This window comes from Nicotiana tabacum, chromosome 1 (genome assembly GCF_000715075.1).
Source record: "Nicotiana tabacum cultivar K326 chromosome 1, ASM71507v2, whole genome shotgun sequence".
Taxonomy (NCBI): Eukaryota; Viridiplantae; Streptophyta; class Magnoliopsida; order Solanales; family Solanaceae; genus Nicotiana; species Nicotiana tabacum.
The window spans coordinates 199,328,939-199,346,859 of record NC_134080.1 but is presented as its reverse complement, the minus strand read 5'-3'; positions in this window follow the sequence as shown (position 1 = coordinate 199,346,859).

Sequence of the window (17,921 nt, the reverse complement as noted above, 5' to 3'; positions counted from 1 at the left end):
GTCTGACATGTGGAGCCAATATCCCCATCTTTTCACAGACTCAGGTACTTTTTTATGTCCGTTCCAGTACCAACGGTTGTTTTAGAGGTGGAGAATGTGATGAACCAAAAAGTCATCTCTTGTTTTAGATGTCAAATATGTATTTCGAGTCCTTAAAAACCTCCTTTTATCTCACCTCAATTTGCATGCGCAGTCCGGACGTATATCCGGAAAGCCTTTATGTGAAAATTTGAGGAAAATGCTAAATTTTGCCTTTAAAATCGAATTAAGTTGACTTCGGTCAACATTTTGGGTAAACGGACCCGGATCCGGACCCTTGATTTGATGGTTCCGGAGGGTCCGTAGAAAAATATGGGACTTGGACGTATGCCCGGAATTGAATTCCGAGGTCCCTAGCTCGAGAAATGAATTTTTGAAGAAAATTATGTAACTGAAAAATATAAGGAGCTTAGAAATTGAATAATGTTTGAATTTTATGGTATCGGACACATAATTTGGTTTTGGAGCCTGGTACAGGTTTAATATGGTATTTAAGTTATGTCTGTAAAATTTGGTGAGAAACGAAGTTTATATGACGTGATTCGGACCCTCGGTCGTAAAAATAGAAACTTTAAAAGTTCTTGAGAATTTCATTGATTTTGATGCTAAATTCATTTTTAAGATGTTATTTGGGCGATTTGATCACACGAGCAAGTATGTATGGTATTTTTAGACTTGTGTGCATGTTTGGTTTGGAGCCCCGAGGGCTCGGGTGAGTTTTGTATAGGCTATGGGATGTCTTACACTTAGAAAATCTGGTATGTGTGCTGCTTCTGGTGTACTGGTACTCTATGCTTTTTGATCGCGAAGCCACTCTCGCGATCGCAAAGGGGAAATTAGGGCAGGGGTGGTTTTTCTCTACGCAAATGCATAGATCAAGTCGCGAATACGGAGCAGCGGGGGTGTTACCCTTCGCAAATGCGACCTCTCTATCGCGAACGCGAAGAATTATGGGACCTAGGGGAGGGGGTCATTCTATTCTATGCGAACATGACCATTAGGTCGTGAACGCAAAGGCTAGGGGGGAGAGTTTCCTTACGTGAACACGTAGATTGGCTCACGAACGCGAAGGCCTTAGGCTTTTGTGCATCTCGATCGCGACAGAGGCTGGGGGGAGAGTTGCCTTATGTGAACGTGTAGAAGGGATCACACACGCGAAGGCCTTAGGCCTCTGTGTATCGCGATCACAACAGGACTCTTGCGAACACGATGAAGACCTGTCCGATGATTTTAAAACAGAACCCTAGATGGGATTAGACCAAAATTTCATATTTTCTTCCATAGAAACCGACATTGAGCGATTTTTGCAGAGGGATTTCAACGCCAAATCATAGGTTTGTGTTCTTAAACTCATATCTTTCATTTCCCATCAACACCCATTAGATTTCTAGGCCTAAATCTTGTTCTTTAAGGGTAGAAATTAGGGATTTTGAGGGAATTGGGAATTTTACAAATTTGGGAATTTATACCTTGATTTGCTGTCGGATTCTGAAACTAATTACATATTTGGGCTCGTAGGTAAATGGGTGAATGGGTTTTGGTACGAACCTCGAGTTTTGACCAAGCGGGCCAGGGTCGGATTTTGACTTTTTGGGGGAAAGTTTGGGAAAATTAAATTTACGCATTGTAGTTGATTCCCTTAGCTACAATTCTTGATATTGAGTTAATTGTGGCTAGATACGAGGGGATTGGAGGTGAAATCTAGAGGGAATGTGGAATTGGAGGCTTGATTTTGGCCGTGAAATCGAGGTAAGTGTTTGGTCTAACCTTATCTTAGGGAATAGGAGTTGTTGTCTTATTTGCTACGTATTAGTATTGAGTACCACGTATAGGTTTGGTGATGAGTATCTATACGTTGGTGTCTAGCATGACCATGAGTCTTATACCATGATTTGTTGTGACTCTTCCTATGTACTGTCCATGCTTAAATAGATGATTATCGATGTTGAACAAGACTTATGATAATTTCTTGGTAATTGACCATTATTGAGTATTGGCTCAAGTTGAGATTTATTTTGTGAAGTTAACCGTTGGAAGGAGATTGGCTATAGCTGATTCCTTTGCCGGGATGTATTTGTTCCCCTTGTTCATTCCCTTGCAGGGATGTTATTGTTTCTACTGTTTGGGTGAGGGAAGAGTGATAAAGCACGAAGGGTGATGCCGTACACATTCATACTTATGTATATGGTGAGGAAGAGTGATAAAGAACGAAGGGTGATGCAGTGCACATTTACATTTATATTGATTCATATGGTGAGGAAGAGAGATAAAGCACGAAGGGTGATACCGTGCACATTTATATTATTCGTATAGTGAGGAAGAGAGATAAGGCATGAAGGGTGATGCCGTGTACATTTATATTATTCGTATGGTGAGGAAGAGTGATAAAGCACGAAGTTTGATGCCATGTACATTTCTATTATTGACTGCATGGTGAGGACTGGGAGTAAAAGCATGAAGGGTGATGTCATGCATTTTCTATTTGTTGTGTTCATTTGCTGTTTTCGGTTAAAGTGTTTTAATTTTTTTAATTCCTTTACTACTGTAATTCTTTATGTTGAAACCCCCATAGAATGTTGCCCCTTCCAGTACATTTTTGCATAGTTGTTATTACATGTTACTCTGTTATTATACTAATTAACTGCACAGGTTTATCATGTTGTCGTATCCTAGCCTCGTTACTACTTCGCCGAGGTTACGCTCGACACTTACCAGTATATGGGGTTGGTTGTACTGATACTACACTTTCTGTGCAGATCTCGGTGTCGGACCGTGTGAGTAGAGTTGGGTGGCTACCTTCAGTCTAGTGGAGACCCGAGGCAGTCCTGCAGGCGTCCGCAGGCCTTGGCGTCCCCTTCTATCCTGTTTATTTTTTATTTTATCTATTTCCGAGATAGATGTGTATTTCTTTGTTCAGACCATTATTTGTAGTATTCGTAGACTGTCTGTGAGATTGTGACACCATTCGGGGTAGAGTTTTATTATGGTTTCGTATTTGTATTAATATAATCCGTTAAATTTTGTTCTTCTGCATTTATTCTGCTGATTTTCTTATGTTAACTTGGATATCGTTAAAAGATAAAGGAAAAAGGAAAAATAATCAGTAACGTTGGCTTGCCTAGTGGGTATAATGTTAGGCGCCATCACGGTCCCGATGGTGGGAAATTTGGGTCGTGACAATGGATGTGATTGATTGAGTTACCATCGCCTTCCGTATTTGAGTACATTTTAATTGTTTATGTCTCAGCTATGTTGGTGTTAATTTACTTGGCTATCTTACGTTACCATTCATGTTCCCTTTATTTGTTTGCACTGTTGTAGTTTGAGTTCTCCCTATTATTGGTATTATCTTGTTTCCTTTACCATTGCTAGTTTATTAATATATCATGTTCAATTTATTATACCAGTAGGTGTCTTGACTGTCCCTCGTCACTACTCCACAGAGGTTAGTCTTTATACTTACTAGGCATTGCTGTAGTGTGCTCATATTACACTTCTGTACATTTTTGTGTATAGATCCAGGTATTTGATCGGTACTAGCTGTGCGAATCGTCGCGGTGGAGACTCAAGGTAAACCTACTGCTGCGTTCGCAGGCCTCGGAGTCACCTTCGGTCGTACTTATTTTCATTAGTTCCTTTTGTCCTAGAATAGTTAAGTATTTATTTTGTATTACTACTCTTAGAAAGGCTTATGACTTGTACCACCGGTTTTGGGGAATTGTAATTATTCAGAGTTATTTAATTTAAAGTTAATAAATATCAATGTTGTTTCTATCAATGCTAGGATTACCTAGTTTAGAGACTAGGTGCCATCACGACCCCTTCGGAGGGATTTTGGGTCGTCACAAGTTGGTATCAGAGCTCTAGGTTCATAAGTGCTACGATTCATAAGCAGGTTTAATAGAGTCTTGCGGATAGGTACGGAGATGTCTATACTTATCTTCGAGAGGCTACAGAACTATTAGAAAATTCCACTTTTTTCGTTCCTTATCGTGCGATATTAATTCAGCTCGAAGTATATAACTGATGTTCCTTTATGTCCACTCGTGTATGATATTACACTTTTAGTGTACGCTATGCGCCGGTGGGTCGTGATGCTACAGACGGGCTACAAGGGAGTAATGGATGCTCAGACATTGTCTTAACGTGTTGTCTAGACTAAAAATGCAGAGGTATTGAGAGACTATTCAGTTGTTCGTATGGAGGTGCAGCTGTTTTCAGCATCTGGTTGATGAATGCGAGCTTGGGAAGGTTTAATTGTTTAACTAGTCGTCGCGATTGTGGCAAGGTCACGGGGTGGGTATTAATTGGGGATAGTTGGTGGTCTTAGTGTAACTTGGGATTATGTGTTGTTCGAGCTATGAAGGTTTGTTTTGCAGATCATCAGATGATGTTTTCTATGGCTTCGTGCCAAGTGGAGGAGTCCACTAGTAGCATTAGATTTCATAGACAGATTTACATCAGTGTTGGCTTGAGGTATGTGTACATGTGATATTGGTGGGTTCCCGTATTTTGTGTATGACTAAGGTCTGAGATCTTGCACGAGATGATATTAGGTCTTACGGTGTTTCTGCGTCATTAATGAATCTACATTTCAGCATCAAGGGGAGTCAGATGAACAACTTCATATTCATAGAAGGTCTATTCAGCGTGGGTATCGTGGTTGCGGCAGGACGACGTGCTTAAGAGGAAATGCGGTGGTTTATGAGCTTCTAGGATACGTGGTTCGTGTTAAGATCGTCTTTATTTGGGCTTTGATTAGGATCATTGCATATCAGCTATCCTAAAAATGGGTCAGTTTCGTGTTGTTGTGTCAGCATGGCAATGGAAGTAAGTGGTCGTTGAACAAGAATTCTCTACTGGCATTTTTGGAAACACTCTAGTATTGGATAGTTTTTGTGACTCGATTGAGTTGGGGAGATGCGGTCCTAATGGATTAATTACGTGCGGGCGGATCTCGGGGAGTTCTCGATGGTTTGGGCAACGGCTTGAGTCGGATGGCTGCTATGTGCATAAGGATATGTTGTACACTGTGGATTTCTCCTGAATAGGCATCAAAAATTAATAAGGTATTGGCATTGTTAGCTACCATATGTGAAGAGTGTGCATTTTTGGAAAGGACCTTGATTTTTGGTTTGCGGGTGCATGGCTAGTAGCATGGTGATTACTAGATTTTGTGGCTTTCGAGGTTCATATTTTGTTACACGGCCAGAAATTCTATATGGCTTCTTAGACACGATGATGGGATGTGAGTGATGTATCAGCCATTTGATTTGCGTAATTGAGTTTGGGTATGGAAATCTTGGTGTTCTTGAGGTTTTGGGGCTAGATGCCTTCATGTGTGGACTAATTCTTGATTGCGGATTGTGAAGAAATGTCGAGAATGGGATAATTAATAGCATGCATTGTCGATAGGTTGTTGTGGTTTGAAGAATATCTTACCTAAACGGGAAGGATCAGGATTTGGTTGGGGGCTAGTTGGAAGCTCAATGAGAATACGTATTTTGTATCAGGTCAAGTTTGTGTGCTCCTGTAAGATTGTCATTATGAATATATTATAAGGCAGGATGAATATTATTTGTGCCCCTAGTCTATGTTATGTGCTACTCTTTTATACTATGTTAGGCAGTGAGGTTGTATGATTATTCCCCACGCATGTTGTAATTCTATTAAGACCTTATTGCAATGCCAGTGAGATAGCCCTCGTGATGTTGATCTGCTCATTGCACCTTAGTCGTGCTTGCTTTATTCCATGTCTATTTATTTATTTCTATTTATTTTCTCACAATTACAATTGTGCACTCTACAGTACTTGATATCAGTATTCATATGATCAGTGAACCCGAGCATTTTGGCTTGATGAGTATTTGGGAGCAAGATGTATGCCGCATCGGATGTTATGTGGGATACCCTTTCCTTGTGTTTATTTGGTGTTGTGTTTTCCCTCCGTGGGACGAAAAAAAACTATACTTTAGTTGTTACACATGTTGAACTTGTTAGATAATTCTTATACTTTGCTCTCCTTTATTTGTGCTGCATAATCGAGTTATTGCTGGTTTGGTGTACAAACTGCGTGGTGTGAGAATCTGTGTGGTTCCATGATGAGTTGTTAGTTGGGCTGCTTGTATTGGCTGAGATGAGGTTCTTATACCTGAGATTAGTACTATGGTATTGGGGGTGAGGAGTGTTTGGAAGTATGGGGGTGTTTCCGCTAATATTTGGGGGATAGCCCTTGGTGGGCGAAAGGGTTTCTTGACTTGTTGAATTTATGGGCGGCTACAATTTTCCACAAGTTTTTTTATCATGGGAAGTGTGATAGAAGTGCGGAACAAGGTTGTATTCGATATGAAGTTTATTGCCGGCATCCAGGGTGTTATTTGAGCGGGTATGGTGGTCAGAGGTTATTGTTTCGGGCATTTGAGTTGGGTGGAACAACATGTGATTTTATTCTGGATTAGAAGTTTGGCTTGATTTAGCTTGTTCATGTTTATTCAGTGTGATGATGTGGGATTCGGATCCTTTGATGAATTTCAGATGTCGCGGTTTGGGTTCTATCCTAAGGGTGTGGACTGAGTATGCGATTAGACCTTCAGTTAAGTTGCATTGTCAGTCCTACCCAAGTTTGGGTGATGGGGAATCACCCCTGGGTGCATGTATGTTGAGCTCATGCAGTAGTTCGATGGCTTTGTAATGACTTCGGGCACGTTCGAGGACGAACGTATGTTTAAGTGGAGGAGGATGTAACTACCCGACTAGTCATTTTGAGCAATTGCATCCGGTTTGGCAGTTTGAGGTCATCAGGAGCTTCATATTATATGTATCGACTTGCGTGCATGGTTGGATTCTGTTTCCAAATGAATCGGAGTCAAATTGGAAGCAGGAATCTAGTTTTAGAAGCTTAAGCGGTGAGTATTTGACCGGACTTTGACTTTTGAGTAAACGGCCCCGGAATGAGCTTTGGATGATGTCGCTAGTTTTGTATGGTGATTTTGGACTTAGGCGTGCGTTCGGATTTGGATTTGGAGGTCCGTAGGGTAATTTGTGGAATTTCGGCGAAAGTTGGAAAAGCTGAAATTTGGAAAATGGAGAAGTTTGACCCATAGTTGAGTTTTGTGTTATCGAGGTCGGAATGTGATTCCGAAAGTTGGAATAGCTCCATTATGTCATTTGGTACTTTCCTGCAAAATTTGGTGACGTTTGGAATTGTTTTGATATGATTTGGATGCTTGGTTGCAATTCAAGAAATTCTTCAAGTTCATAGTGATTTTCATGCGTTTTGGCATCTGATTTGTGGTTCTAGAGGTTATTTTTGTGTTCCGATCGTGCAAGCGAGTTCGTGATGTGTATTCAGACTGGTGTTGGCGATTGGTTTGGAGCCCCGAGGGCTCGGGAAGTTGAATTTTGTTGACATTTTAGAAATTGTATAAGAATCATAGCTTTGTTAATTAAAATTGTTTTCTCTTGCATTGTTTGATGTATTCTAGTCGTTTTTGGCTAGATTGAGCCAAGCGTTGATGAATTGGTAAAGGAAAAGATAAATTGAGTATTGAATTGGCCGGATTGAGGTAAGTATCTTGCCTAATCTTGTGTGGAAGACTCCCCCTTAGGATTTAAGTCTTTTATGTTAATTGCAGTCCGTGCACGCGAGGTGACGAGTGTGTGCTCGGACTTATTTGTGAAAAGTTTGTCTTTAGGGTTCTTAGGTCCTTATGTTCATTAAGTGGGAAGTATTCCGATATGATTGAGTTTCCTAATTGCTTGATTTACTGTCACGACCCAAAAACTGACTCGGTCGTGATGACACCTATCGTGAAACTAGGTCAGCCGACACAAGTCCTAAATCAACCATTATTCAATAAAAGTTATTTTTTATACCATTTATTAATCAATCATATCATAAGGTATCTCTAAATGTATAGTGCAAAATAAATACACAAGCCCGACATCGTGGTGTCACTAGTCATGAGCATCTACTATAACTATCTAACAACATAAAGACCAACATGGAGGGAAAATCACAAGAGTACATTAAGATAGAATAAGGACGAAGAAAAGGAGGGTTGCGATCGTTAGGCAGCTACCTTGCTATCTTCGATGAACCTACCACCGAGCTCAAAAATACGTGAATTTGCACACAAGGTGCAAGGAGAAATGTAAATACGCCAAATCAGTAAGTAATAAAAGTAAAAGAAGACTGAGCAGTAAGAAATCACGCAAGTCACGTGATAGCACTACAATAGTTATAGTATGTTCCGAAAAAAAATACCATTCAAATCATTTCGTTAAATTCCCAACTTCAGTAAAACTCCTTTAGAAAATATCTTTCTAACCTTTTCAATAGAGGTTTAATGAAATATATAGTAAAAGTGATGAAAATCATAATCAGCCCCTCGGGCAAAACATAGTTCGCATACAGCCCTTCGATAACAGAAATTCCTAACCATTTCATAACTTAAAAATCTCAGTGGAACTAACAAAGCCAAATCAGTGACTAAATTCCGAACACATTATAAAAACGGCAGTTTAAAGGAAAGTTGTTTAAAACATTTGTTCGACATTTGCAATAGAGGTTCGGTCTAAAGATGAGTGAAAGCAGTAATTTAATCAACATATTCAATAGAAACTCACTTTAAGGAGGAGTGAAACCAGTAAGCTCATAAACAGGCCCCTCAGGCCAAGCATCACTCAGATACATGTATATATAGCCCCTCGGGTAAGCCTCTCAGTCACTCATGACTCAACTCTTATCAATCAGCGCTCACACTCAGCACTCACGCTCAATATGTACCATATATTAACTGTTGCGGAGTGCAGCCCGATCCATATATCGCTGCGGCGTGCAGCCCGATCAATATATAGTCGACTGTGCTCACTGGGGGTGTGCAGACTCCGCAGGGGCTCCTACAGCCTAAGCGCTATATCGCTTTGGCGTGAAGCCCGATCCATATATATATATATATATACACACACATTGTTGCGGTGTGGAACCCGATCCATAAATATATAATCCTCACAACCAAGCCCTCGGCCTCTCTCAGTCATTAACCTTACAATCAGTCCCTCGGTCTATCTCAATCATTAACCTCACAATCAGGCCTTCGGCCTCTCTCAGCCATCAACCTCACAAGCCACTCGGACTATCAGCAAGACAGGTCATTCAGCTCAAATATCATTTATAGTGTAAAAAATGAGTAAATAAGGTTGAGTTAGGAAATCACTAAAATACAACATGACTTAGTATAATTATTAAGTCAAAACAGTGAGGAAAAGTAGTAAAAGACCCATAAGGGTCCAAAACAGTTGGCACAAGGCCCAAACATGGCATTCTACCCAAAAAATAGCAATACTTTTCAAAACAGTTTTCAATCAAATACGCGACTTAACAGTCATACGGGAAGGACCAAGTCACAATCCCCAATAGTGCACGACTCCACGCTCGTCATCTAGCATGTGCGTCACCTCAAAGTAGCACAATGATGTGAAATCCGGGGTTTCATACCCTCAGGACATCATTTACAATCATTACTTACCTCAATCCGGTCCAAACTCTGGCCTGCGATGCCTTTGCCCCTGGAATCGGCCTCCAGTTGCATCCAAATCTAACCAAAATCAGATTTATACCATAAAAATATGCTAAGGGAACAAAGCCCACTCGAAAATATCCAATTTATACCAAAAATTTGGAAATTGGCCAAACCCAGCTCCAGACCCAAGTCTCAAAATCTGATAAATATTACATCAATATAATCATTACACTCTCACGAGTCTATACATACCAAGAACATCAAAATCAGACCTCAAATGGCCCCTCAATCCCCAATTCAACTCTCCAATTTTTCTTCCAAATTTTCATCCCAAATTCCCAATTAAATTATATAAATTAAGACAAAATCATGAGATTTAACTAAATTTGGGTGAAGAATACTTAACCCAATCAATCCTCTGAAAATCCCCTCCAAAATCGCCTTCTCCCGAGCTTCATAGCTCAAAAAATGCAAAAATGGCCGAAATCCTCGAAATAGAGTACTTTATAAGGCTGCCCAGGCTTCCTCTTTCGCGAACGCGGGATGACCATCGCGTTTGCGATGAAGAAAAAATATCGGCTCCTAAAATTCTCTACGCGTTTGTAGCACAAACCTCACGAATGCAATACCTATTGGAGACATAACTTACGCGAACGCGACCACCATAGCGCGAACGCGAAGAACACAACATCAACACATCGCGAATGCAACACCCAATGCGAGAACGCAAAGAACAAAATTCACCACCTCGAGAACACTCTTTGCGAACGCGATTCGCTGACCGCAAACGCGATGAACAAAAATCTCTGCAACAAAATCCAGCAAAACTGCCAAGTCCAAAGTCCAAAAATTGATCCGTTTACCATCCGAACACACGAGGCCTTCAGAACGTCAACCAAACATTCCAACATATCCCATATCATCATTCAAACTTGTTCCAACCTTCGGAACACTTAAAACAACATCAAAACACCAAATCATCATCTAATTCAAGCCTAAGAATTCCAAAAACTTCCAAATTTCGCTTTCGTTCAAAAAGTCAATCAAACCTCGTCCGAATGACCTGAAATTTTGCGCACACGTGACAAAATATACAACGGACCTACTCCATCTTCCGGAATTCCATTCCGAACCCTATATCAATATCTCACCAAATCATAACAATTCCAATCCGAGATCATATACTAACAAGTTAAAGCTTTGTCAAACCTTTCAAATTTTAAGCTTCAAATTGAGAACTGTTCTTCCAAATTCATTCCGATTACCCTGAAAACCAAAACTGACGATTTGCATTATTCATAATACATCACACGGGGCTAGTCATGCCCGAAAACTGGCGAGCGAAGTGCAAAATCTCAAAACGACCGATCGGGTCGTTACATTCTCCCCCACTTAAACATACGTCCGTCCTCGAACATGCCCAGAGTTGTTCCAAAAGCCATCAAATCATTGTGTAACCTTACTATGCACGTACCTGGGGGTGATCCCCCGTCACCCTATCTCATATAGGTCTGATAACATGATGCAACTAAAATTCCACAATCCATCCTAGCCCATAAACATTGGGACCAATTTTTCCACTTCCAAAATCATCTTTATGATTAGAATCTCCCATCTATACACTGAATAAGTTCGAAGCAGCTGTGATGAACTGTACCTGCAACCGCAGATGAAATTACATGATATACCACATAACTCAAACACTCATGGCTATAACTTCTAGTCACAGTAGTTGCTCCAAACAACCGAATATCGATAATAAATCTCTTATCAAGTAAAGCCTCATCCCAACACTTCCGTATACTGCCAATGATAAATGAAACACGTAGAAAGACATAACCATTCCTTAGATCAACCATTCATGAAGCCACTTCTCCGTTGGCAAGGACCATAGCAAATTTCTAAGTCGAACATCGATATTATCCTTCCAACATGCTGAAATCGAATCTGTTTGTATTTCTTATAGATCCGAACAATCTCATCTAATCCAACACAACTACTCTAGTGACATGATACATCAATACAATCTAAAGGCACATCTCGTGCAACCCGTGCACCAATAAGCGACAGTCCCAATGTACTCAAACCATGGAAATTTGATCAAATAAGAGAGTTGTACCGCAGGCTCACCAGTACAACCACAACACAATGCTAAGAACCCATAACACATCATAGAACCAGAACACACGAATCCAACCCGAAGGATCATAGATCGACATAACGTCACCGCAATACGCGACCCTATCCAAACACTGGTTCACATGAGACACCTCAAGTTGCCATGCTCAAAATCATCAACCAAGCACAATTTAATGCCTAGCACCTAAAAGTGAGTCACCATAACCATGGAGAAGAAAATTACGCAATGCCATATCAGACCAAAAGGACATACCCAATGCGCAACAAATCATGGAACGCTCAATTACTTGTCTTTCTTCAATTCTGCTATAAAGCACAAATGAAATCGCACCATATGCACATATAACCAACAAATCACAACTCCTCGTAACACAGAAAAGTAACTCATAGATCACTCCAGATCACGGATAAGCTCAACAACAATCAAATGGCACATCTCTCAACAATAACAATTCGGAGTCAACAATTCTGACCCGGTGTAGAACACACATCCATGTTGGGCTTACTAATGAACCACACATCAACTCTGGTCACCCACAATAGATAAATAACCCTCTGAAGGTTCACAATGACTAAATCATAGCACATACTATCATCTGACTAGCTTACCCATATCTTTACAATCCACAACCACAAAATAACCTATTTATGAGAACTCCCAGCTCCAAATTCGTAAAGCACAAGAATTACCATATCCGATCCCAACTCCACCGCTCGAATATCTAACACATCCCTACTACTCGATCATCCCACGAGGGGTACTTCTAAAAATTCTTCTATGCCACCAAGCAAACCTTGAATATCAGTAGTTGATTAGACAAGATAGTGTCGTAATACCAATAAAGCATCCATAACTCAAACACATCGCCCTTTCTGAAATGTATACCCTCATGAAGCCACACCAATCAATGATCTCATTTATCTAGTCATTTGAAGCTGTCCATGCTTCCTAAGAATTTATGACCTTCATTTCAAGACTAAACCGTGACCTTACACATGCAAATCTCAACCCCACACAACATAACGCATATATCATACCATCCAATGATAAATATGAGAATTTCACAATCCACTCTAAGTTACAAGCAACTACGTACTCAACCAGCCAAGAACTTTTCCATTTGATATCATCTAGGAGAAAATCATTATACATCCAATGCTCCTCATGCCAGTAGAAAATATACATCTCTAACCATGGTAGATATTATCAAGAACTCTACGAACCCCCTTTGCACGAAACTGAACCATCAGGACTGACTCCTTATAACTTCAACCAAGCTACTCAAGCCATCAAAACCTAAGAGCATTGCCATGAAACACCTGTAGAAACCGAGTGCATCATAAGCAACCAAGAACCGATCATATCCATTACCCTGCCGATCCAACATACTACCCAGTTGTCCTAATTCTCTATGCTCCTTCCTAATTACCTTCAAATTGATATGATTCCTTGCTAGTACACCACTATACTTAACTAAAACTTGCCCTACGAACCTTAGCTTAAAATTGCATCGCCCTAAGGCTCATAAACCCTCGCATTCCTCTAAAGCACCACCAAAAGTACCATAGCCGAGATAACCGCTCTAAGAAGACCTTATGTGATTCTAAAGTCATTACCTTCACCTTCCTGATACTGATGTGTAGAATCTACAATGATATTGAAATACTACGAGTCTTGACACCCTCCAATGAAAACCTCAATTTCTAGCCATATACAACCTGAAAATCTCCAATGATTACATGTAAAAATCTTGAACCCATTAGACCTATTCTGAGAGTCATCCATACCGCTCAAACCTCACTTAGAGTGATCAAACAGACCGGACAACAAGTGTTCCATTAGCACTCCAATACCGCAGAAAGAAACCCCACCTTAATGCATCCTAATAAATTCATGTCCCATGTACATTACATCCTTTACCAATAACAACTTAAGTCATTCCATAGATTCTTATACGCCCATAAAGCACAACATGACCCCTTTCCAAAATTTCCTTTATTCGGGTCATCCTCGATCTCAACCTCTGTAAGCCATAACTGATTTCACTAGTATGCCCCAAACTGGAACCAACACAGCACATGACCGTGCAATTAACTGATCAATAGCAGACTCCCCACTTGGCTCAAAGCCATAGATCAAGACACACAATAACCTATAATACATACACTCTATTACTTCCATAATACCATAGTGAGATTAAACTCAATCCTTCATAAACTCATGAAACACATACCATCTAGTACATCAAATCTTCTACAAATCTCCTGTTCACCCTCGTAACAGTCAAGCCCCCTCTCTTAAGCGACCCCAAAATTAAATTGCAACACATATATTTCAATGGTTAATGAGATCTTCCAACAATAACATAAGGATCACACAGACTCCAGAACACTTCACAGGAGATAACCCACCTGATTCGCCTCAAACTGGCATCTCTCTATATTCTTCCATAATCATAACTATTACCTGGTCACTTACCCTTCATGAGTCTGAACTCATATCACGACATGAAATTTACTCCATTCCCCAACTAAGCAACATGAAAAAAGATCCTTCATCATGCCCATAACTCGGGCTATACATCAACTCACGATGAAAATCAAGCACCGGATAGTTCTTACTACCCCCAAGTAGACCCTTTGCCTTATCAAATCATACGAATACATCTTCAAGTCTCATCGTACTCATCACATGGCTATCCAGCCATCCCTTCACCTAATAGGGACACTTATCGATCATATAAATCCAAAAATACTAGCTCACAAATCAACAGCTTAGTGCTCAAGCTATAGGCAAAACTCGGCCTCAAGTCCTCCAGACTGGCCCAATATCAACACACCGAAATCATATTTCGCCCCTTGATTAGGGAATCACAAGTCATTGATGCACATATGATACCGGGCGATCATGCGCGCATACGCGCATGGAAGGAATTTCAAGAGTTACATTTAAAGCTGAATCAAGGACACATGATAAGTATTCAAGAATGTGAAATTTTTCTTAAAGGTTCTGCAGCCTCCCGAGGATTAGTACAGATGTCTCTGTACCGATCTGCGAGACTCTACTAAACCTGCTCATGACTCGTGAGACCTATGTAACCTACGCTATAATACCAACTTGTCACGACCCAAAAACGGACTCGGTCATGATGGCGCCTATCATAAAACTAGGCCAGCCGACACAACTCCCGAATCAACCATTATTCAATAAAAGTTATTTTTTATACCATTTATTAATCAATCATCTCATGATGTAAGTCTAAATGAATAGTGCGGAATAAATACACAAGCCCGACATCGATGTATCACTAGTCATGAGCATCTACTACAACTGTCTAACAACATAAAGACCAACATGGCCAGGAAAATCACAAGAATACATTAAGGAAAAATAAGGAGGGAGAAAAGCAGGGCTGTGATCACCAGGCAGCTACCTTGCTAACTCCGATGAACCTGCCAGCGAGCTCAGAAATACCTGAATATGCACACAAGGTGCAGGGAGTAATGTGAGTATGCCAACTCAGTAAGTAATAAAAGTAAATGAATACTAAGCAGTAAGAAATCACATAAACCACGTCATAGTACCACAGTAGTTGTAGTATGTTCCCAAAAACAGGATACCATTCAAATCATTTCGTTAAATTTCAAACTTCAGTAAAAATCCTTTAAAAAATATGTTTCTAACCTTTTCAATAGAGGTTTAATGAAATATATAGTGAAAGTGATGAAACCATAATTGGCCCCTCGGGCAAAACATAGTTCGTATACAGCCCCTTGGTAGACAGAAATTCATAACCATTTCATAACTTAAAAATCTCAGTGGAAGTAACAAAGCCAAAACAGTGACTAAATTTTGAACACCTTGTAAAAACTTTAGTTTAAAGGAAAGTTGTTTAAAATATTTGTTCAACATTTGCAATAGAGGCTCGGTCTAAAGATGAGTGAAAGCAGTAATTTAATTAACATATTCAATAGAAACTCACGTTAAGGAGGAGTGAAACCAGTAAGTTCATAAACAGGCTCCTCAGGCAAAGTATCATTCATATACATGTATATATAGCCCCTCGGGCAAGCCTTTGAGTCACTCATGACTCAACTCTTATCAATCAGCGCTCACACTCAGCACTCACGCTCAATATGTACCATACATTAACTGCTGCGGCATGCAGCCCGATCCATATATCGTTGCGTTGTGCAGCCCGATCTATGTATATAGTCTACTGCGCTCACTAGGGGTGTACAGACTCTGAAGGGGCTCCTAAAGCCCAAGCGCTATATCGCTGCGGCGTGCAGCCTGATCCACATATCGCTAGGGCGTGCAGCCCGATCCATATATATATATACATTATTGCGGTGTGCAGCCCGATCCATAAATATATAATCCTCACAACCAGGCCCTCGGCCTCTCTCAGTCATTAACCTCATAATTAGACCCTCGGTCTATCTCAGTCATCAACCTCACAATCAGGCCTTCAGCCTCTCTCACCCATAAACCTCACAAGCCACTCGGACTATCAGTATGATAGAGCGTTCAGCTCAAATATAATTTATAGTGTCAAAATTAGGTAAATAAGGCTGAGTTAGAAAATCACTAAAATACAGCATGACTAAGTACAATTATTAAGTCAAAAAAGTGAGGAAAACTAGCAAAAGCCCCATAAGGGTCCAAAACAGTTGGCACGAGGCCCAAACATGGCATTCCGCCCAAAGCATAGCAATACTTTTCAAAACACAATGATATCAAACAGTTTTCAATCAAATATGTGACTTAACAGTCGTACAAGACGGACCAAGTCACAATCCCCAACGGTACACGATTTCAGGCTCATCATCTAGCGTGTGCGTTAGCTCAAAGTAGCACAATAATGTGAAATCCGAGGTTTCATACCATCAACACATCATTTACAATCATTACTTATCTCAATCCGGTCCAAACTCTGCCCGCGATGCCTTTTTCCCTCGAATCAGCCTCCAGCTGCTTCCAAATCTAACCAAAATAAGATTTATACCATCAAAATGTGCTAAGGGACCAAAGCCCACTCGAAAATATCCAATTTATACCAAAAATCCTGAATTTGGCCAAACCCGGCCCTCGGGCCCACGTCTCGAAATCCAATAAAAATTATCTCAATAGAATCCTTACACTTTCATGAGCCTATACATACCAGGAACATCAAAATCGGACCTCAAATGGCCCCTCAAATCCCCAATTCAACTCTCCATTTTTCTTCCAAATTTTCATCCCAAAATCCCAAATCAAATTATAAAAATTAAGGCAAAATCATGGGATTTAACTAAATTTGATTGAAGAACACTTACCCCAATCAACCCTCTGAAAATCCCCTAAAAGATCGCCTTTTTCCAAGCACCATAGCTCCAAAAAAGCAAAAATGGCAGAAATCCTCGAAATAGAGTACTTTATAAAGCTGCCTAGGCTTGCTCTTTTGCGAACACGGGACGACCATCGCATCCGCGATGAAGAAAAAATATCCGCTCCGAAAATGCTATGCGCATTTGCGGCACAAACCTCGCAAACGCGATACCTATTGGAGACATAACTTACGCGAACGCGACCACTATAGCGTGAACGTGAAGAACACAACATCAACACATCGCGAACGTGACACCCAAAGTCCAAAGTCCAAAAATTGATCCGTTTACCATCCGAAACTCACCCGAGGCCCTTGGGACCTCAACCAAACATACCAATATATCCCATATCATCATTCAAACTTGTTCCAACCTTCAGAACTTTCAAAACAACACCAAATCATCATCTAATTCAATCCTAAGAATTCCAAAAACTCTTAAATTTCGCTTTCGATCAAAACGTCTATCAAACCTCATCCGAATGACCTAAAATTTTGCACACACATCACAAATGACACAAAGAAAATACTCCAACTTTTGGAATTCCATTCCGACCCCTATATGAAAATCTCACCTGTCAACCGGAAAATGCCAAAATTCTAATTTCGCCAATTCAAGCCCAAACCTTTCACGGACCTCCAAAATACATTCTGATAAAGCTCTTAAGTCCCAAATCACCTAATAGAGCTAACCAAATCATAAAATTCCAATCCGAGATCATACACTAACATGTCAAAACTTGGTCAAACGTTTCAAATTTTAAGCTTCAAACTGCGATCTATTCTTCCAAATTCATTCCGATTACCCTGAAAACCAAAACCGATGATTTTCATAAGTCATAATACATCC